Raw genomic sequence first — 23,631 nt, 5'->3', positions numbered from 1 at the left:
CACTACAGACCAGAGGCCCTGGGTCACACACTACAGACCAGAGGCCCTGGGTCACACACTACAGACCAGAGGCCCTGGGTCACACACTACAGACAACACACTACAGACAACACACTACAGACAGCACACTCTACACACTACAGACAACACACTCTACACACTACAGATAACACACTCTACACACTACAGACAACACACTCTACACACTACAGACAACACACTCTACACACTACAGACAACACACTCTACACACTACAGACAACACAGATCCCCTCTACACTAATGATGTTAAGATTCACCAATTCGCATCGGTGCACCGGCATAAACGTTCAAGATGCGAGTGCATCGGTGGGAAAAATGCGCATCGGCTACAATTCAGGTTGGACTCGCGATGCATCTGTTGTTAGAGTCTTTGCATCGGTCAAAACCGATTCATTCATATAATTTCCTCTCATCCACTTCTGTCAGCACTGCACACAGCAGAGACTATCTTTGCTTCGCTACTACGGAAGGCGATAGCAGTTATCAACAAACAGAGAAGTCGAGACATGAATTGAATTGACCAACTGGCTAACGTTAGCCGATGTTAGCCGTTCAGCTAACGTTAAACTATCTAACTAACTAACGTGACTCAGCAAACACCAGTTCCATTAGTGAGGAAATGGGGGGGGGGGTATATTGACGACACTTGACAACAGGTTCAAAAATAACTTCACATTTATTGGCAATATCGCTTCCTCCAGGCTCCAACTGTGTTGACAAATGCCATCATGTTGTGGTTAGCTACGGAACATCAGAACGCTCAAACACGCTCTCGCTCTCTCTCTCTCTCTCTCTCTCTCTCTCTCTCTCTCTCTCTCTCTCTCTCTCTCTCTCTCTCTCTCTCTCTCTCTCTCTCTACGTTCAATGATTAAAAGTGGCCAAACGTTACAATATAAATACTAACTGGATAGTTGATGATAAACATTTTATTTCATTATCTGAAATATTATAACATCATTAAGTCTGCTATAAGCCGTTATCCCTTTGTGTGTGATTATTATTGTCTCACAGTAGTGTGTATATATAAATTGTGTGTTTTTAGCTAAAGTGGATAGAAAACACAGTACTGTGCAAAAGTCTTAGGCACCCAAGAGTTTTTATATAAATTGTTTTACAGTAGATTATTTTATTTTTAATAATAATATAAGCTGCATATAAGGAATACAACCAAATCCTCTATCATACCATAAAAGGTTATCATTATTTTGCATCGTGTTGAATCGCATCGTATCGCATTATGTTGAATCAAATCGTATTGAATCTGTGAGGGCTGGCCCAGTACTGCACGCTTCCAGGTGCCAATTACCATCACGCACCTGAGAGGAGTTTCCAATCAGCTCGACGGGAGCCCTCTTATACACGGTTTGCTGAACATTCAGTGTCGGGTCGTTCTTGTCACCACCAGCTACTGCTTTTTCCTCTTGTGTGTTTCTTCAGTGCGCCCTTGGAGATTGCTGCTGTTTCCTCTCTCTGCCTCCGTGGACCCGTGCCTCGTATTTACACTTTGCCCTTGGTGAGTTTTTGGAAGTCTATTTTTGATTAACTGAAATCCTCGTTTTATCCTGGACTCAATACCTTCATCTGTTTTTGTGTGTTCCTTAACACTGAAGACAATACCTTCATCTGTTTTTGTGTGTTCCTTAACACTGAAGAATTGTCGCTTTGTTTTGTTACCAGACTCTGTCTTGTTACTGGACTCTGCCTCGTGAATTCTACGTTTCTTTTAATGACATTCTCCGTTTTCTTTTTCTCCACGAGTGGATTATTATCAAGCTGCAGAGCCGCAGAGCCCTGCTCGGCTAAAGGATTATCAAGCTGCAGAGCCGCAGAGCCCTACTCGGCTAAAGGATTATCAAGCTGCAGAGCCGCAGAGCCCTACTCGGCTAAAGGATTCCCCTCGGATGCATTTACTTTATTGTTGCTCATTTCTGTTTGTGAAATAAATACGGCCATCGTTTTGGCTAACTCTGAACTACCCGTCTGTGTCGTGCTGTTGGGGTTGTTTACAAACCATAACAGAATCGTATCGTATCTCAACAGGGGTGAATCGTATCGCATCGCATCGCCCGGTGCTTCAAATGTATCATTAATGTACCGTAACGTTGATTGATTGAAAAGTTTGCAGATTGCAGAATGGGTACAGTACAGTACAGCTCAATACATACAATTGTTAAGAGGATGCAGACCTGAGAAAGACTTTCGTCTTGTTTCCATCAGGGTCCTCCATTTTCAATTCATCATATGACACACACGACATACAGATAGACAGTACTGCTACATCTATACATTTATGACATACCAGATTTTCAAATACAGTACTGTTTGTGATACTAAAAAAATCCAGAAAAAGAGTGTATATACATTTGACATAGAAACTGTGCATTGGGGGAGGTTGGGTAGGTGGGGTGGGGCTGTACATTGGAGGTGTGGGGGGGGGGGGGGGTTGGGTTGGGTTGGCACTGTATGCATTGCACATCCCTACTCTACACACTACAGACAACACACTCTACACACTACAGACAACACACTCTACACACTACAGACAACACAGATACCTACACACTACAGACAACACAGATACCTACACACTACAGACAACACAGATACCTACACACTACAGACAACACAGATCCCCTCTACACACTACAGACAACACAGATCCCCTCTACACACTACAGACAACACAGATCCCCTCTACACACTACAGACAACACAGATCCCCTCTACACACTACAGACAACACAGATCCCCTCTACACACTACAGACAACACAGATCCCCTCTACACACTACAGACAACACAGATACCTACACACTACAGACAACACACACTACACACTACAGACAACACAGATCCCCTCTACACACTACAGACAACACAGATCCCCTCTACACACTACAGACAACACAGATCCCCTCTACACACTACAGACAACACAGATCCCCTCTACACACTACAGACAACACAGATCCCCTCTACACACTACAGACAACACACACTACACACTATAGACAACACAGATCCCCTCTACACACTACAGACAACACAGATACCTACACACTACAGACAACACAGATCCCCTCTACACACTACAGACAACACACACTACACACTATAGACAACACAGATCCCCTCTACACACTACAGACAACACAGATACCTACACACTACAGACAACACAGATCCCCTCTACACACTACAGACAACACAGATACCTACACACTACAGACAACACAGATCCCCTCTACACACTACAGACAACACAGATACCTACACACTACAGACAACACAGATCCCCTCTACACACTACAGACAACACAGATCCCCTCTACACACTACAGACAACACAGATACCTACACACTACAGACAACACAGATCCCCTCTACACACTACAGACAACACAGATCCCCTCTACACACTACAGACAACACAGATCCCCTCTACACACTACAGACAACACAGATCCCCTCTACACACTACAGACAACACAGATCCCCTCTACACACTACAGACAACACAGATACCTACACACTACAGACAACACAGATCCCCTCTACACACTACAGACAACACAGATACCTACACACTACAGACAACACAGATCCCCTCTACACACTACAGACAACACAGATCCCCTCTACACACTACAGACAACTGCTGCTGGACTACTAGAGGCTCCCAGAAGCAGTCAAAAGAGGATCGGTAATGCAGCCTTTATCAACTATGCCCCAAAACTATGGAACAAACTACCCCAAAACATCAGGGAAGCCAACTCGCTAGACATCTTTAAAAGACAGCTTTGCTCAGGCATTTCACTGATAGATATCTGCTACCACCTAGTGGCAAGAGGAAACATCAGGGATATCCTGACACAACTTGTATTTATTCTTACCCTGCCTACTCTTATACACTGCCTATCAAATTCATGTGTCGGTTATTGCACTTTTTACTTCTTACTGATGACTATTTTTAAACTGAATAATTTTAAACTATTCTTATTATTTGCTAGATCCAAATGTGAAACACTGTGATTATTTGTTCATGAATTACAGGAGTATTACTGAATAGAGAGCCTATTAGGATGCTAGATCCTAATGTGAAACACTGTGATTTGCCATATCTTGCTATGCTCGCTCATGTCTGTATTTTTTATGTCCGTTCTATTTTATAATTTTTTGACTATTTTTAAACTGAATCATTTTAAACTATTTTTACTATTTGTGTTACTGAAAACTGTAAGCGGAGAGCCTATTGGGATGCTAGATCCTAATGTGAAACACTGTGATTCTACCTGTCTATCTTTTTATGCTCGCTTATGCCTGTATTTTTTACTGTTGTGAAGCACTTTGAACTGCAACCTCTGTATGAAAAGTGCTATACAAATAAAGTTATTATTATTATTAACACACTCTACACACTACACACTACAGACAACACACTCTACACACTATAGACAACACAGATACCTACACACTACAGACAACACAGATCCCCTCTACACACTACAGACAACACACACTACACACTACAGACAACACACACTACACACTACAGACAACACAGATACCTTCTACAGCAGTGGTTCTGAACCCTTTTTGGGGTCAACGTCGCCCTATCTGACGTCCAGGTCCTCCCCTCACCTTCCTCACCCCCCTCACCCTCCTCACCCCCCTACACCCAATGGGAATTACATGTTTGTCTCTCAATGTTGATTCTTATGATTATTTTCTGTTTATCATGGGTATCTAATATGAAATTCTCAGCTTTTAACGTTTCTATTTGGCTCAGTTTGTTGGGTCAGTGTGGCTTAATTATTTGGTGTGTGTCAAATGAAGGCTTCTAAGGGGTCTAGAGTCTAATCGAATCTTCATAATCTTTTCTGAAAAAGAATTGTGGATTCAGATTTGTTCTCATTATACGTATGTAACGTTTGGGCTTTCTATCCGCTCACAGGAATGGAAGCCCTACTGCCATCCTGGAGTACAGTACTTCACCCTGTCTCTGCAATTATCTCTGACTGTTGCCACCTGGGTGTGTTGTGTCACTGATTACTGTGTGATGTCTGCTGGGTATTCTTGCCCTTTATAGTAATCCTCTGTTCTCCTCTCTGTTGTCGGTTCTTCAGCAGTGTTACTGGAAGCATTCGTCCACGGGGAGAAGTTGGATATCACGCCCGGTGTATTATTTAGTTCTTGTTATGCTATTCGTTCTCACGGTTGAGAAGTCGTATTTCTCACCGTCCTTATTCCTAATTACTCTCAGTTGTAGCCTGGCTATATTTGTTTTCATGCTGTATATATTATCGCTCAAACTGTTTCTGAAAATAAAAGAAACATCTTGTTTTGAGAAGAGCAACACCATCTCCGCCTCCTTCTTGCCTTCTACTACTGGACTCAACATTTTTACCTCGATCCATAACAACGTATTACTACCAGAACTGGGTATACATTAATCATTACAAAAAGTAAACATTTTCTTTGTAAAAAGGGACACTTTCCCTGTGGGATTTTGGATTTATAATATTTCTTTTAATAATTAAGCTTAAGTGGCCCGTCTGGGGCAGTTGCACGTCGCAGCACATTTGCCCTCGTCTGTCGGCTTCAGGCTGTTTTATTGCAGATCAACCAACACAGCGTTTGAAAGCTAAAATGGGCGCCATTTGATTGACACCCTACTCAACCTATTACGTGCTTCCAATCTCGAGTTATAAGACCAAGCAGCCAACGAGCGTCACTTTCAGAAAAGTGATCACGTCCGGTTTCGCCTCCCGTTGAATGGACCAGTCACCTCTGACGGTGAAAATGATTTACCGTTTTTGTAGCCAATGAAATTCTGAAGCTGATGGTATCTTACATGAGGGATGTTTACTAAGATAAAGGGAGAGTAGAACAAGAAGAAAGGAGAATTACTTGCATGACGTGAAAATGAATTGGACCTGACGGCCATTTTAGATAAGCATACCGAAACAAACGTTAGAAAAACATGTGTAAAACACTCATTTTCCATGGTATTGTTATCAACTCTGGACCTGTACTCGATACGACTAGTAAAACAGCATCTGTTTGCAAACGAATTCAGAACATATATATTAATAATCTTTTATTTCAGTGTTTATGTAACTCTATTACATTAGCACTCAGAGTGACCCCCGTTGAGAAACGCTACTCTATACCCTCTGCATTATGACTGGCTGTTATCATGCCGTATGGCTGGAGGGGGAGGAGGGAGGGGGGGGCTGTGTCACTGTGTGAGAGGAAAAGGTGATCATGGACAATACATACACACACACACACACACACACACACACACACACACACACACACACACACACACACACACACACACACACACACACACACACACACACACACACACAGACACACAGACACACAGACACATACACACACACACACACACACAGACACACAGACACACAGACACATACACACACAAACAGACTGTTGTCACTGTGTCCTGTGTTGCAGCTGATTGCTGCTAATTGGGAAGCTGCCTGTCTGGGCTCAAAAAGCCCTCCCCCGCCCACACACTGCCACTCTACAGCTGGAAGACACTGTGGGAGCAGTGTCCCCCCCCCCCCCCCCCCTTCCACCACAATTGACCTTTTGTTTTGTGCTAGTTATTATAATAAATATATCCTTTTGGTTTAAACTTGACCGTTGCTGTCTGTGTCCCCTTTATGTTGCTTCCCTCTGAGCCAGGGTCGTAACACAGACATACACATACAGACATACACACACACAAACACAAACAGACATACACACACAAACACACACACACACACACAAAGAGACATACACATACAAACAGACATACATACAGACATACACATACATACACACTCACACAAACACAAACAGACATACACACACAAACACACACACACACACAAAGAGACATATACAAACAGACATACACACATACAAACAGACATACACACATACATACACACTCACACACACACAAACAGACATACAGTACACACATACACACACACGGTACATGTGCGTTGTTACTCCACCTCTCTCCCCCCCTTCTCTCTCTGTCTCTCTATCTCTCCCCCTCCCCCCTCTCTCTCTATGTCTCTCCCTCTAAATGATTGTACATTTGACATGTTGTCATTTATGACTTGTCTCTTCACCAAAGGGTTACATGCGGTCATCAATAAAGGTGTGTGTTTTGAAGGAACATAAACTTTATAGGGAAGAAGTCCAATGGCACCTGAAGAGCAGTTATAATAATGTCAAGGCCATGTCAAGGCCACTGTACTAGTGCTAATGTACGTTGTTTTTCAAATGGAAAGGAAATATTTCACTAGTAGTTAGCCACAAAATTAACGTGAAATCAATGAGGCCGTGCAGACTGGAGAGTGGCCTCATTGACTTTGAATTATGTTTCTTTGTGGCTAACAACCGTCATTGGTCAACTAGCCAGAGACTCTACCGTCATTGGTCAACTAGCCAGAGACTCTAAAGTCATTGGTAAACTAGCCAGAGACTCTACCGCCATTGGTCAACTAGCCAGAGACTCTACCGTCATTGGTCAACTAGCCAGAGACTCTAATGTCATTGGTCAACTAGCCAGAGACTCTACCGCCATTGGTCAACTAGCCAGAGACTCTACCGTCATTGGTCAACTAGCCAGAGACTCTAATGTCATTGGTCAACTAGCCAGAGACTCTACCGTCATTGGTCAACTAGCCAGAGACTCTACCGTCATTGGTCAACTAGCCAGAGACTCTACCATCATTGGTCAACTAGCCAGAGACTCTACAGTCATTGGTCAACTAGCCAGAGACTCTACCATCATTGGTCAACTAGCCAGAGACTCTACTATACTTTGGGATATTTTGGGGTACTTTGGGGTATTTTGGGGTACTTTGGGGGTATTTGGGGGTATACTTTGGGGTATTTTTGGGTACTTTGGGGTACTTTGGGGGTATTTTGGGGTACTTTAGGGTATTTTCTGGTACTTTGTGGTGATTAGTAGGACCCTTCAGCTGCTTTTTAAAGGCGTCAACAGAGACTTTAGATCATTATTATGTCTGTAGGAAGAGTGTTCCACGAAGTCAGAGCCACAACTTCAAAGACACAATCACCTTTTTGTTTTGAGTCGAGAATGAGGGTTACAACCATGCAGTAAAAGCCCTGGTCAGAAGACCTAAATGACCTACTGGTGACATATGGATTAATCAGGTCACAGATGTACACAGATCACAGCCCATGCATGGCTCTATAATGTGAAAACAACTCACCATTTAAATCCTCACTCATTGAACTAATGAGTGGAAGACAGAGTCCACTTTCCATTAATCACATGGCCCCGTTTTTTTATGTGTGGATCTGCATGAGTGCTGGCTCTACAGTGATATGCAGGTGACACTAGTCGTAAACTGCGTCTCTCTCACAGTGACACTGCTTGCATCACAAGGTCCCTTATCTTAACAGATCACTGTTGGAATTTATGAGAGGTTCCAATAAAAAGCTTCAAGTAGAAGGCGGCCGGGTGGCACAGCAGACTAAGCGTCTGTCTACCACCGCAGAGACACTGGTATCAAATCCGGCTGTCAGCGGTGCCTCTGGCTTGGCCGGCCGTCACACTGGCTCAATTGGCGGTGTCAGCGGGTGGGAAGCCGGTGGGTGGTAATCTGGTCGTTGTAAACAGCGACTCCTACAGGTCGGTCAGGGTGCCTGCACAGCGAGGGAGGGAAATGGTGAAGGTAGTGTGACCTTCCACGCGTTACACTTCACCAATGAGAGTCCGCGCTGTCAGGTGAAAAGAGGCTGCTGGCTGTCTCCTATGTATCGGAGGAAGCATGTGATAGACTTCAGGGCTCCCTAGACCGACCAGTGGGGGGCACATGCGCGCAACGACCAAGAAGGGGAGGGGGGAATTGGCATAACGACTAAATTGGGATGGGAGGAAAATACAGAAAAAAAACAGGAGGAGAAAAAGTGGATAAAATTAAAAAAAAGCTTCAAGTAGGTTTGAACATAGTGGGGAGAGTCGACCCGATACGATTCATTCAGTTCAATCAATTCAGTAAGTGGATCTCCTTCCGAATTCAAATATTGTAGAAAATGTCGGGTATATGGTTGTCTTAAGCTAAGGAGTTGGTTACACTGGGGTAAAACAGCAACGTTCTATTTTCGAATGATTACGTTTGCATGTCCAAGTTAAAAAGAAACGCAGTTTTGGCAGGAAAACGCGTTTTTCTAGCGGCAACACTGAAAGGGTGTTTTCGTTTTGGAAACTCGCCGGAACTCGCCAACAATGGTGCCATGTAATTTGCGCGAGCCGGATATGGAGCCGTTCTGCCCAATGGCCATGCGCAGTAGAGACCGACGCCAAATTCTCCCCTGGCTGGACCTCGACTCCGTCCATTAGTCCAAACATCAGAACTATTTCTGGGAGTTACTTGCAATCCTCCTCAGATTGCTTATTCATGTGTAACACGCACGGTTATTTCCAGTGTTTACAGCAGAGCTGTCCCAAGTAGCTGCGGCTACCAACGTGTTGTCAAGTTATTGTTATAAGGAGCCCAGTACTCAAACAGTCTGCATACCCTTAACAATTGTGTGTATTGAGCCGTATTGTATTGTACCCATTCTGCAATCTGTTAAATAAAGTTTTCATCCATTTCTACTAGCGTTAACGTTACTACGTTAATAGCCTTGATGCTAACTATATACATGGAGAATGCCATTCACATTAGCATGTAGCTAACAACACCGGAGATCTTTTTGTGAGACTAAACTATCCGCCCTTGGTGGTAAATTGTGTTGATGTTGGTGAATGTATCCGTTTTTGTTTATTGCACTTTTATTGCACTTTGTTTTCTTGCTTAAAAATAAATGCTACGTTGTCTAAATGGATCACGCGAGGTATTTAAAGATGGTGACTTTGTTGTTTTTTAGCAGGAAGTGTAGTGACGCGTTCAACCTTTTCTGATTGGTTGAAAATGGCCTTCATGTTTGAACTACATCGCCACCTACTGCTTTGGCATTGTACTACATGTAGACGAGACAAAACAACGTCTAACTTAACACTTAGTTGCCCGCCAATACGCAGCGTTCTGAAAAGCGAAATGAAATGGCCCTAGTGTAACCGCAGCCTAACTCTAACATGCAGCCAGATAGCTTTCTACTGAACGCACAGAGAGGAAACTGGTATCTATCTTCTTGTCTCTCTCTGGAGAAGACGATAAGCTAATTTCCCAAAATGTTGGCGTGTTCCATTAAATATAGCTTCTGTCTGGTAGACTGTACAATGCATTTTGAATGGGATTTACAAGCCCTGTAGGGTTGTGAAACTTGCTCAAGCCTAGATGCGGTGTTAGGTGTGTTTGCAGTTGATTCACGACAGTGGCTCAGGAGGTAGACCGGTCGTCTGGTAATCGGAAGTTTCCTGGTTCGATTCCGGCTCCTCCCCGGCAGCGTGTCGAAGTGTGCTTGAGCGAGGCACTTAACCCCTAACTGCTCCTGACGAGCAGGTCGGCACCTTGCATGATCGCCTCCGCTGTGTGTGAGTGAGTGAATGTGTGGTATAAGTTGTAAAGCGTTAAAGGTTTGGGTAAAAGCGCTATATAAATGCAGTCCATTTTACCATTCAAGTTAAAACAGGAAGATCACTTGAATTGGAGAGTACTGATATACAGCAGGGGTATGTGTGTGGATTAACCCTTTCACTACCACACACAGAAGGTTAATCTATCACTACCACACTGCAGACGGTTAACCGTCTGTAGTGTGGTAGTGAAAGGGTTAACCTTCTGTAGTGTGGTTGTGAAAAGGTTAACCCTTTGTAGTGTGGCAGTGAAAGGGTTAACCTTCTGTATTGTCGCAGTGAAAGGGTTAACCGGTTGGTAGTGAAAGGGTTAACAGCGGAACAAACGTCAGATAAAAGCATCATGTTCCCTAAAATGTAAATACTAAAGTAGAGTACAAGTACTTCAAATACGTACTCGATACAATACCTGAGTACAAGTACTATTCTCCCCTGCGATTAGATAACCATGACTTATTTTGTCCTCCATGAGTGCATGAATAAAGAGTGTGGCCGCCAATCATTGACGTGTCCTGAAAATGACACTCTTATGGATTGAGCCAGTAACCATCACGGTTTTATCAGGCCAGTCTCATGATCAGCTATTTTACTGTGTACTTTTATTTTTTTTTATCTAAAGCACATAGGACATCAACCCCTCATCAAACAACCTCAATAAACAATAATAGCACATGGGTTCACGGCGATAAAGAAATGACCCTATCCTGAAATAATAAGAGTCATTGCATACAGTATTTAGGTAATGCGTTGTTTGATTGATTGAAAACTTTATTAACAGATTGCAGAATGGGTACAATACAGTACAGCTCAATACACACAATTGTTAAGGGTGGGGTTGGGTAGGAGGGGTTGGGGGGGGGGGAACACTGTACAACTGTACAAGCAAAACTGTACATTGGAATATTGACAACCATACTAGGTAATTTACTGTACATTGGAGGGGGTTGGGGGGGGGAAACACTGTACAAACAAGCAAAACTGTACATTGAAATATTGACAACCATACTAGGTAATTTACTGTACATTGGAGGGGGTTGGGTTAGGATATTTACAGGGGCCAGTTTCGAATTGCAGTCTTCCGTAGGTGTTCTTTGAGAGTGGTTTTGAAAGTGGGTAGTGATTCACATTCCTTTACAGCTTTAGGTAGGGCGTTCCACATTGATGTGGCATAATTGCGAAACGTGTTTAGTCCCTTGTTTGAGCCGAATCTGGGTTTAACATGATTTGTGGAGCTCCCTCTGGTGTTGTGATCGTGGTATTCACTGACCTTTGGGAAGTATTTTGACATGTACATGGGTACCTTGGTCGTGTAGTGTATCTTGTAGACCAGGCCCATTGCAAGTTGCTGTACTCTGTCGTCTACTCTAAGCCATCCTAGGTTGTCAAAGTGGGCAGGGGTGAGGTGGGTTCTAGGAGTAAGGTCAAGCAGTAGTCTGACCATTTTGTTTTGAGATGTTTGTAATTTTGTTTTTAGCGCCTTTGAGGTGCTTTGGTACCATGAGGTGCAAGCATAGTCGTAGTACCCTTGAATGAGTGCTCCTGCCAGAGTCTTCAGGGTATTCTTGTTGACCAGAGAGGAGATCCGGTACAAGAATCGAGTTCGTCGGTTGACTTTTTTTATTACATTGGATGCCATTTTGTTGGATGCCAATTAGCCTCTAGGATGGAACCCAGGTAGGTAATTTCATCTTTCCTTGTGACAATATTGTCACCCACTGTAACTGAGAAGCCGTCGGTCTTGCTTTGTTTGTTATTTGAACCGAAGAGAATGGACTCTGTTTTGCCCATGTGTAATGATAGTTTGTTATCAGCAAGCCATATGCAGATTCTGCCGAGTTCAGAGCTGAGGGCTTTTTCAACCTGTAACTTGTTCTTGTCAGAGACCAGCAGGGCTGAGTCGTCCGCAAACAGGAAGTTGCAGTCACAAGCTGACGACATGTCATTTGCATAAATTAGGAACAGTAGCGGTCCTAGTATGATTCCTTGTGGAACACCACTGGGAGGGGGGGGGGGGGCGTGTACCGTTCACCTCCACCATCTGTTCTCTCCCCTGCAGGTAGGATTGCATCCAGCTCACTGATGAACTATCAAAACCAATTGCTTTTAGCTTATCAATCAGAATGGAGTGATTGACAGTGTCGAAAGCCTTTTGGAGGTCCATGCCGTATTTGCCCTCGTCCACCTCGTGTTTGATGTGGTCGTTCAAATAGAGAAGGCATGTGTCAGTGGAATGGGATGTTCTGAAACCAGATTGGAATTCGTAGATTAGCTTTTTTTCTGCAAGATACTTTTCAACCTGTTTGTAGACTATTTTTTCCCTAACTTTCGAGATGGAGGTAAGAATAGAAACAGGGTGGTAGTTGCCTGGGTCTAATTTGCTGCCTTTTTTGTGCAGGGGGGTCACTCTCGCAATTTTTTTATCACAAGGGATGTGATTCTACTTTTGAGGCTATTTAATAAAAGTCTGCAATGAGAAACAAAGATCCAAGTCACGTCAAGTAGCCTAACTGAAGTACTTGAAATCCTGACAATGAAACACATTTCTCCACAGGTTTTGGAGAAACCCTCCTAAATCTCCAAAAGGACGTGCCGACAAAGGCTATGGTTAGACTAGTGTATTCCTGGCGTTTTTTTATACGTTTTTGACGACGTTTCATGTCCTATCTACACAGAAATGCGTTTTTTGGCGTTTTTTTGTGGATACGGCTGAAACGCAAAATTGTGTTTGCGTTTGGAGATACGCAAAAAAAACGCTTCGACATCAGCGTGTAGTCAGCACGGAGCAGTTGTTGCGAAAACGCCCATGCGCAGTAGATACCATCTGCGTGCCCTTCCTGTGTACAGTGTGTGTGTTTGGGACAGAGCTCCGTGTCCCAAATAGCTTCAGCTACCATGTGTTGTCAAGTTATTGTTATAAGGACCCCAGTCCAAGCTACAACAGTCTGCATTCCCTTAACAATTGTTTGTATTGAGCCGTATTGTATTGTACCCATATGCAATATGTTAAATAAAGTTTACATCCATTCATTCTGCTAGCATTACCGATTGCATGAGCAGCTGGCTAACGTGAGCTATCAGGATTCAGACCCTGTTAGCTCAGAGTTCCTCTTTCAACTTAAGAAGCATTAAACAAAATGGCCCAGTCATCTATTCACCTTTGTTTAATACACACAGCGTTGTCTCTAATGTTATCTAACTACTGATAGCTCGCGATATCATCAGTTTTGATGCTGGCTAAGTAGCGTGAGCTAACGTTAGCTTCTAGCCACAATGCTATATTGTTATAATGGCATACTCCATTGACGTTAGCATGCAGCTAACAATGCTACAATGCTACCGATCGTTTTTTAGCCTAAACTATCCGCTCTTGGTGGTCACTTGTGTTGATGTTAGTTTTGTTTCATCAACAAATGACAGGCAGAACACACAGTGAATGTATCCGTTTTGTTTATTGCACTTTTATTAGGCTTTGCTGAAAAATTATTGCTGCATTGAGTAAAGCAAGATGGTGGCGCGGCATAGGCGCCTGCCTTATTGACATTTTCTTTTGCTGGAGCTTCCACCAGGAAGTGTATTGGCACATTCGTTCTGATTGGTTGAAATTGCCTTCATGTTTGCCACCTACTGCCACCTACTGCTTTGGCAGTGTACTACATCAGTGTGCTTGGCTGACAAAAACGAAAAAAAAACTAAAGTGTGACTCGAGGCGCATGACGTCGCGGCGATACGCGGCGATACGTATAAGAAAACAATACGAAGATGATACGAAAGGTGTAACCTCAGCCAAAGTCTCTGCAGCGCTCGCCTCCAGCTCATTGGGAGCTGGCCTCTCTTTTGTGTGTACTTCCCCTCCATCCTCCTCCGTCTCCCCTCCTCTCTCCTGCCCACCCTCCCCTTTCACTAATCCCTCTACAGCCCTCGACCAACAGCGTCTCTTTGGCCCTGTGTGTACAGAGAGATATAATGGACAGATATAGGATGATCTGAGGATTCTGTTGATCCACTTCCCCGGCTTCTCCGGTTCTCCAAGGGCTGCCATTAGGGCGGTGTATTCATTACAATCCCACGGACTCCACACGCAAGCGGAGAGCACAGATTCTGCCCACGCTCCACTGCCCTCTGTTGGACGACAACAGAATTGCAATAAATATACGTGGGTAACACTTTACATTATGATGAAGTGCCCTCTAGTACCCTAACCATTCGTTAGCAAAGTGTAGTTGAGTAGCTCAGACGAAGAACCACATGACTCCTCTTTTCAGAAGAACAATGTTTTCATACTTTATTATCTAAAGATGGTAAGTTATAGTGTTGTGTTCATTCATAGTTAAAGACAGTATAGGTTGAGTACTTTATTATCTAAAGATGGTAAGTTATAGTGTTGTGTTCATTCATAGTTAAAGAATGTAGAGGTTGAGTACTTTATTATCTAAAGATGGTAGGTTAAAGTGTTGTGTTCATTCATTGTTAAAGACAGTAGAGGTTGAGTACTTTATTATCTAAAGATGGTAAGTTAGTGTTGTGTTCACTAATAGTTAAAGACAGTAGAGGTTGAGTACTTTATTATCTAAAGATGGTAAGTTATAGTGTTGTGTTCATTAATTGTTAAAGACAGTAGAGGTTGAGTACTTTATTATCTAAAGATGGTAAGTTAGAGTGTTGTGTTCATTCATAACTTAATAGTAGACAGTAGAGGTTGAGTACTTTCTTTTGATGTATTACATTCACACTTCCAAGTGACTTGGATTGACTGTCCAAAGATTTTCAAACTGCAGTTATACAGTTCTTCAGTGCAAGGGTTCAAACGTTATTGAAGTGATCGTTAATTTAATGAAATTAAAAGTAGCCTAAGCAGGTACAGTTTTTTTTGTCATTGGGAAGCAAAGTAGAAGTAATTCTGGAAGGACTAAAGGAAGGAAGACTTGAGTAACTGATGGTTCATGGTGATTTGTTAACACATAGTTCCTCATTAGGTCCTCAGTACTTCATCGCCCGCCCTGTAAATGAAAGTGCCACCGATGTGTGAGTACATGATTCTGGAAGCAAAACTCACATGTGGACCCTCCCTGTGAGGAACTTTATACGTCTGTTTAAAGTTTTCGGATAAACACTGCTCTCGAAAGGCAAGAGCCGGTGAGCTGGAGAGCTGTGTACGTTCCTGATTAAAGACAGCAGAGGCCCGAGTGCTTTCGGGGGTGTGATTTTTGGACTGACCTCGCAACTGTGAATATCGGCTGTCCAAAACATTTTCATAACTGACTACTATGGTTGAAAGGTTAACTTGTGTATGTTTTTTGTGTCGTGATTATTATTTAGGCCGACCGTCATCTTAAAACAAGACATTATGCAACAGACTATTATGCAAGGAATCTACCGTGCCTATACCACTACCTACTGTACTATGCTAATATGTCTATACTACTATGCCTATACCACTACCTACTGTACTATGCTAATATGTCTATACTACTATGCCTATACCACTACCTACTGTACTATGCTAATATGTCTATACTACTATGCCTATACCACTACCTACTGTACTATGCTAATATGTCTATACTACTATGCCTATACCACTACCTACTGTACTATGCTAATATGTCTATACTACTATATGCCTATACCACTACCTACTGTACTATGCTAATATGTCTATACTACTATGCCTATACCACTACCTACTGTACTATGCTAATATGTATTAGTATAGACATATTAGCATAGTACAGTAGGTAGTGGTATAGGCATATAGTAGTATTATACTACTATATGCCTATACCACTACCTACTGTACTATGCTAATATGTCTATACTACTATATGCCTATACCACTACCTACTGTACTATGCTAATATGTCTATATTACTATGCAGTTAAGACTGTAGCACTCAAGTTCGACACTGTTTAATGAACAATGTTACTTACACTTAGCTGCCAGAGTTGTACCCTTCCTGTTGACTAGTAGTACATAACTTGTAAGTGGCTTTGGATAAAAGTGTCTAGCTAAATTACTAAATGTAATACCCTACTTAAAGGTGCTTTTGTTAAAATGGTCTACAGCTTAAAATAATAGCTCTACATTCTGAAAGCCATCACTGATATACTGTGTAGAGCAGAGGTGGTCAACCCGCGGCTCACGAGCCGCATGCGGCTCTTTGCCCCGTCAATGTGTGGCTCTTCCATCCATAAAAAAATAAAAAAATAAAATATTATAATTATATATGGACCATTTAAAAAAAAATTAAATGTTTATTCTACGTCCTTATGGAATGAGTGACATAAAAAAAAAAATATATATATATATATATATATATATATATATATATTTTTTTTTTTTTTTATGTCACTCATTCCATAAGGACGTAGAATAAACATTTAATCTTTTTTTTAAATGGTCCATTTGCTTGGATCTTGTTCTTGAATCTAGGGACATATATGGATCAGTGTCAGAAATAGTGTGTCTGTTACTAGGCTTGAGTAAATTGTAATGAACCAAAGGAGAATATCAATTATATAAAAAAATAAATAAAAAAAAATCTCTAAAATTGACCAGACCTGAAAAATCTAAGCAAATGAATTGGGTAGGGTAGTTTTTCGAAATTCGAAAGCCCTGAGTCTCTTCCTTCAAAAGACTACACTCACTTTTGGATGCTCCACTTCCTCCTGTCAATATGCGCCGGTTTCCGACTCAATGCCCTGAGATTTCTATAATCTTATATTTCACTAATAACAATTAAAATCATTGGTAAACAAACGTAATGCTGAAAATATACACTTTTACTGTATATCTCGGGCTTAAGAGGTTAACCCTGTGAGGCCTGAATTAAAAAGACATTAGCAACTTCAGAGGCCAGAGGGTGGGACATATAAACACATTTACTATCAAATAGCATTGTGAGGCTGAACAACAGGACCAATTGACTATGACTATGTGCTTAACATTTTTTAAATAAACATTATTTTTTTAAATGGCTAAAAGTGATTTAGTAATTTTGCAACCGTGGGTCTCACAGGGTACTTTTAACCCTGTGAGGCCCAAATAAAAAAAGACATTAGCAACTTCAGAGGCCAGAGGGTGAGACCTATAAACACATGAAGGGTGCCGTGAAGGTTGAGAAATGCTGGTATATGGTGTGGCTCTTTGTGGTACCACAGTAATTTTTGTGGCTCTTAGTCTCTGACTGGTTGGCCACCCCTGGTGTAGAGTGTCTGGTCAGTAACATGGGTCTCCCAGTCCCTCCGCTCTGCAGTAAACAGGAAATACATTTTCTGGTATCCCATTCCGACTTCATCCAATCAGGAGAGAGAACTAGTTTTAAGCAAATATGTGCTTGAAACAAGTCAAATGATCTGTCAGTGCAGTAAGCAAATCTGGCAAAGCATATCTGGGGTTCCCTCTCCTGATTGGATGAAATGGGAATGGGATACCAGAACATTTATTGTGTTTACTGCAGAGTGGAGAGACTGGGAGACCCATGTTAGGTATGTCCGGCACGACCCCCTCCACGGCAGATTTTTTTTTTAATTTAATGAACACCTGTACGTGCAATTTCCTGCAATATAGAGCCTTCAATCTTGACCAATAAAGCTGCTCTTTTCACTATAAAACTCAGTTTATATTGCAGTATGATAGCCAATTACTATAATAATAATATATTAATATATATATAGTGTATATATACTGTATATTGATTTTTCGCTCTTTTATTTTTATTAAATCAATCTCCTTTCAAATAGGCCAAGTTTTTAATAAGAAAGAGAAAAAAGATATATTTCCATTACCTGTAACTCTTGTGTCTCTTTCTCTCCTTCTCTGCCTCCTCCCTGAGTCTGCACAGTCACCATATCATTCTACATTAAGGAGAGCAATACACTTGTGAATACACTGAACTGGTTTGAATACACAATCTTTATGCTACTCTGTAAAGAAAGGGAGAGGGGGGGGGGGATATATGATCCAAGTATTTGTGTCTTAATTTGTTATGTTATCCTACACTTTAAGCTGACTGTCTGATATTTCCATTACCTGTAACTCTTGTGTCTCTTTCTCTCCTTCCTGAGTCTGCACAGTCACCATATCATTCTACATTAAGGAGAGCAATACACTTATGAATACACTGAACATCATTATGAAACATTTCTATTAGCATTTCACCTCTTTCTTATGAACATTTTTCAACTAGTCTAAGGGCGGGATCCACAAAGAATGGATTGCAGGGTGCTAATTGCACCCTTACTTACAATTCATTATGAATTGAAAATGGGGGACCCTGATGTAAACAAGACGAAAGTCTTTCTCTGGTCTGCATCCCCTTAACAATCATGTGTATTGAGCCGTACTGTACTGTACGCTGTACCCATTCTGCAATCTGTTATTGATTGATTAAAAATGTTATTAACATATTGCAGAATGGGTACAATACAGTACGGCTCAATACACACAATTGTTAAGGGGATGCAGACCAGAGAAAGACTTTCGTCTTGTTTACATCAGACTTCAGAAATCAGTTTTTTATCTACTGTTCTGTAAAAGTCTTGTCGAATGTAATGTGTTATGTTTTGTGTGGACCCCAGGGAGACTGGTTGTTGTCATGCAACAGCTAATGGGGATCCTAATCAACTCAAACTCTCATGGGCTTCGATCTACCAGGTAGCTAGCCCCTTCCGTGACTGTGATGCACCGAGTGAATCCACAGTCACTTGCTCCTCAATAGCAAACCAACCGTCCTATGTTGACCATGAAGGACTGGTTCTGCCCGAACCACTCGTTATACAAGTATCACAGAGACATTTCAAAGCTACTCACAGTTGCACGAGGGTTTCGGACAGAGATACGGGATGGTTTGAAAGCTCGGCGTTGCATGCGCACTGACTGCTGGGGGAGGGAGGGGCCGTGGGAGGCACTGGATCAAACCATTAAAATGTGGGGGGCAGGGGGGGCACAATCTTTGGAAACTTAAAAACTCGCTATTAAGTGTCATTGCGTATTATTAATTTGATTGAAATTACGTAGTTATGTTTACAGTTATATATTGGGGGGGGGGGCATATCATATTTTTCACATGATCAAAAAGTGGGGGTGCAAAAGCACACGTTTGCTCCTCCAAGTTCAATTGTGGGGGTGCAGCTGCTCCGTTTGGTCCATTGCTCAGGTGCCTGTGCACACACACACATGCTGCACATGCTCACACTCACTTTACACAATGAAAAGGTCACTTAAAAAAAAATAAAAAAAATATAAGAGAACGGGAGTGGTTCTTGTATAGCAAATAGATGGATATAGCAAGTTAGCATAAGGACACATAGTATAAATGTAGATTGTATAGCATTGTATAGTAGTGTACATAAGACCCAGTGCCTCATCCGTAGCTAACATTGTATTGCACTATCGCAGGACCTTAGCATGTCTTACCATGCTTTATGTCTTATTCTTATTACTTGTATTATTGCACAAATGTCTTATTCTCATTCCTATTCTTATTAGTTGTATTATTGCACAATCGCTGCGGGCATGACCCCCCGCATTTCACTGTATGCTTGTATGCCGTGACAAATAAAACTCTTAACTTGACTTGACTATGGAAAGCTCTGAAATACATGGGTTGTGGGGGCAAAGCCAGCAGTGGCAAGCCCAATAGGCCTATTGGCCTAAATATCAAAGGTAAGATAGAATTAGATGAAGCACAGGTGACCAATGAATTCAATGCCTTCTTTACCTCAGTAGCCAACAAGCTTGTTGATGCATTGCCTGCTAAGACAGGAGTATATGGAGATGAGTTTATTCAGAGGTTTTATTCTGGCCGAGGGGTACAGGCCAATTTGTTTACCTTGACCAAAGTGACAGTTGAGAAAGTAGCGGAAATGTTGGCCGAGCTTAATCTAGCAAAAGCCGCTGGCTTGGACAACATTTCTGCTAAGTTTTTAAGAGATGGGGCACAGGAAATAGCTCCCTGTGTTGCACATCTTATTAACCTCTCCCTGGAGCAAGACATTGTACCAAGTGGTACTAAACATGCAAAGATGATTCCTTTGTACAAAAAAGGGAATAGCGCTGAGCCTGGTAATTACAGGCCAGTATCCATTTTGAGTGTCACATCCAAGATTTTAGAAAGAGTGGTGCACGAGCAGATATCAGAATATGTTGGCAAGGAAAACTTTCTATATGAATTCCAATCAGGGTTTAGGAAGTCATATTCTACAGACTCATGCCTCCTTTATCTAACTGATTTTATTAGAAAGGAGATGGATGAAGGGAAACTGTGTGGAATGGTCTTACTTGATCTTCAAAAAGCCTGTGACACAGTAAATCGTGGTATACTGCTTAATAAGCTGAAAGCTCTGGGACTGAAAGATACAGCTGTAAAGTGGATTGCCTCATATCTGACAGATAAGAGACCAGAGGGTAGAGGTCAATGGATTTATCTGCAATGCCAAACCAATAGTTTGTGGGGTGCCGCAAGGAAGTGTTTTAGGACCATTGCTATTTGTATTGTACATAAATGATATGAGAGATGCATGTTCTTTTTTTATCCACTTTTCTCCTATTTTTTCTATTTTTCCCCCCATCCCAATTTAGCTGTGCCAATTCTCCCCTCTCCTGTCTTGGGCATTGCTCGCATATGCCCCCCACTGTTCGGTTGTAGGGAGGATAGAAGCCTTGCATCACATGTCCCCTCCGATACATGTGGAGGCAGCCTGTCACATCTTTTCACCTGCCAGCGCGGACTCTCATTTGGCGAGGTGTAACGTGTGGGAGGCTCACACTACCCCCGCCATTTTCCTGTCTCTGCTGTGCAGGCGTCCCCCAACCGACCTGTAGGAGTCGCTGTCCACAACGTCCAGATTACCACCCATCGACTTCCACCCTCTAACTCTGCTAATTGAGTTAGTATGACGGCTGGCCCAAGCCGGAGGCAACGCCAACAGCCGGAGTCGAACCCGGTGTATCTTGCATTGGTGATGAGCGTAATGTCCGCTGCGCCACCCAGCCGCCCTCAGGCTGTATGCTGGATGAGTCTGGGGAGGGGGGGTGGCCTTACAGGTGCTGGGTAAAGTAAATGCCCACACCAGGTTTTTGGCTAGAAAGGCCAATCTACTTGACAGGGAAAGGACTACTAGCCAACAACCTGGTGCAGTGTCATTTTGATTATGCTAGTGTAGCCTGGTTTGGGGGATTGTCAGTTTCATTAAAGAAGAAACTGCAGGTGTCACAGAATGAGCTGATCAGGGTTGTGATGGGCCTAGGACCTCGTGATCATGTTGGGAGGAGACATTTTCAGGAGTTCAACTGGTTACCAGTTGAGGCCAACCAGAGTAGCCCAGCTTAGGCTCAACATGGTACACAAAATAATCAATAACAGGGCCCCCAAATATTTTAGCAACTATTTTCTTAGTGTTAGGGAATCACACAGCCACAGAACGAGATCTCGCTTAGCAAATCTGCATCCTCCAAGGTGTAGAACAAAGATGGGACAGTGCTCATTTGCTCACACAGGAGCACAGGAGTGGAGTGAGTTGCCTTTGACCACCAAACAGGGCTTGAACCTGTATAGTTTCAAGGTGAACGTTAGGAAATGGCTCCTAGAAAAGGTCCCAGAGTAACTCAGGAAGCTTCCTATTTTAATGTAGTGTAGTTTTAGTGTGTCTGTACATGTTGTACATATTTGATTAATAATGTTGTATTTTACCTTTATTTTTAGCAATATACTGTAGTCTATATGTGTAATACATGTTCATGTAAATACAATGTGCTGTACAAAGCAAAAAAAAAAGGGGGGACCACAATGGAAATGAGTCTGTGACTTTTTTGTGCTATCCTTGATAATTTTAGGACGCATGACTTGTTGTAACATGTATTGTATTTTAATAATTGTCAAATAAACTAAACTAAACTAAACTAAACTAAACTAAAAGTGCTACAGTTATTTTTTTTATCTACTTTTTCTCCCATTTTTCTATTTTTCTCCCGTCCCCAATTTCGCATTGTCCAATTCTACCCTCCCCTGTCTCGAACGCTGTTAGGCCATGCCTCCCACAAGCCGGCTGCAATGTGGACGAAGCCTTGCATCACGTGTCCCCTCCGGTACTCGAGGAGGCAGCCGTCGCATCTTTTCACCTGCACAGCGCGATCTCTCAGCGGCGAGGGTCTGCGTGGGAGGGACACGCCGCCCTCGTCGCTTCCTGATTATACTGCGCAGGCGCACCAACCGACCTGTAGGAGTCGCTGTCCACGACGTCCGATCCCCACCCACCAGCTTCCCACCCCCTAATACTGCCAATTGTATTAGTATGAACGACCAGCCAAGCTGGTAGCAACGCCGAGAGCTGGGCTCGAACCCAGCATCTCCTGCGTTGGTGGCGAGCGCCTTGCCCACTGCGCCTCCTAGCGGCCAAAGTGCTACAGTCTTGAGTGTAGTAGTATAGACATATTAGCATAGTAGGTAATATAGGAAAGGTAGATTACTTAGTAGCAAAGTGTATAATAGTAAAAGACAGTACAAAAAGACAGATTAGTAGTTCTGTTAAAGTACATTATCTTCATTGCCATGTTTTCTATGCAAAATCTGTTTATTTAAAGTAACTAGTAACTGATAGATAAATGTAGGGGAGTAAAAAAGTCCAATATTTCCTTTGAAATGTAGTGGAGTAAAGTAGAAAGTTCCCTTAAAATAAGAATACTCAAGTAAAGCTGAAAGTGCCTTGACGTTGTACTTACGTACAGTACTTGAGTACAAATACTTAGTTACTTTCCGCCACTGTGGGGCGGGAACAAGGGTTCAGTGTCTTGCTCAAGGACAGTTTGACATGCTTGACAACCTCCAGATTACCAGACGACAGCTCTGCCTCCTGTGCCACTGTCACCCCCTAAATGAAAACCACATTGAACCTGTAGGGATATAGAGGAATTAAAACGAGGCTGTAGCAGAAGATGTATGTATGTATTATATTTATACGTGTTGTAGACATTTATCAATATGCTCTATTAGGTGTACATTAGAAGG

This window comes from Notolepis coatsorum (assembly GCF_963971535.1).
Source record: "Notolepis coatsorum genome assembly, chromosome: 1".
NCBI lineage: Eukaryota > Metazoa > Chordata > Actinopteri > Aulopiformes > Paralepididae > Notolepis > Notolepis coatsorum.
The sequence above is the reverse complement of the archived record's forward strand: the minus strand, read 5'-3'. Positions refer to the sequence as shown.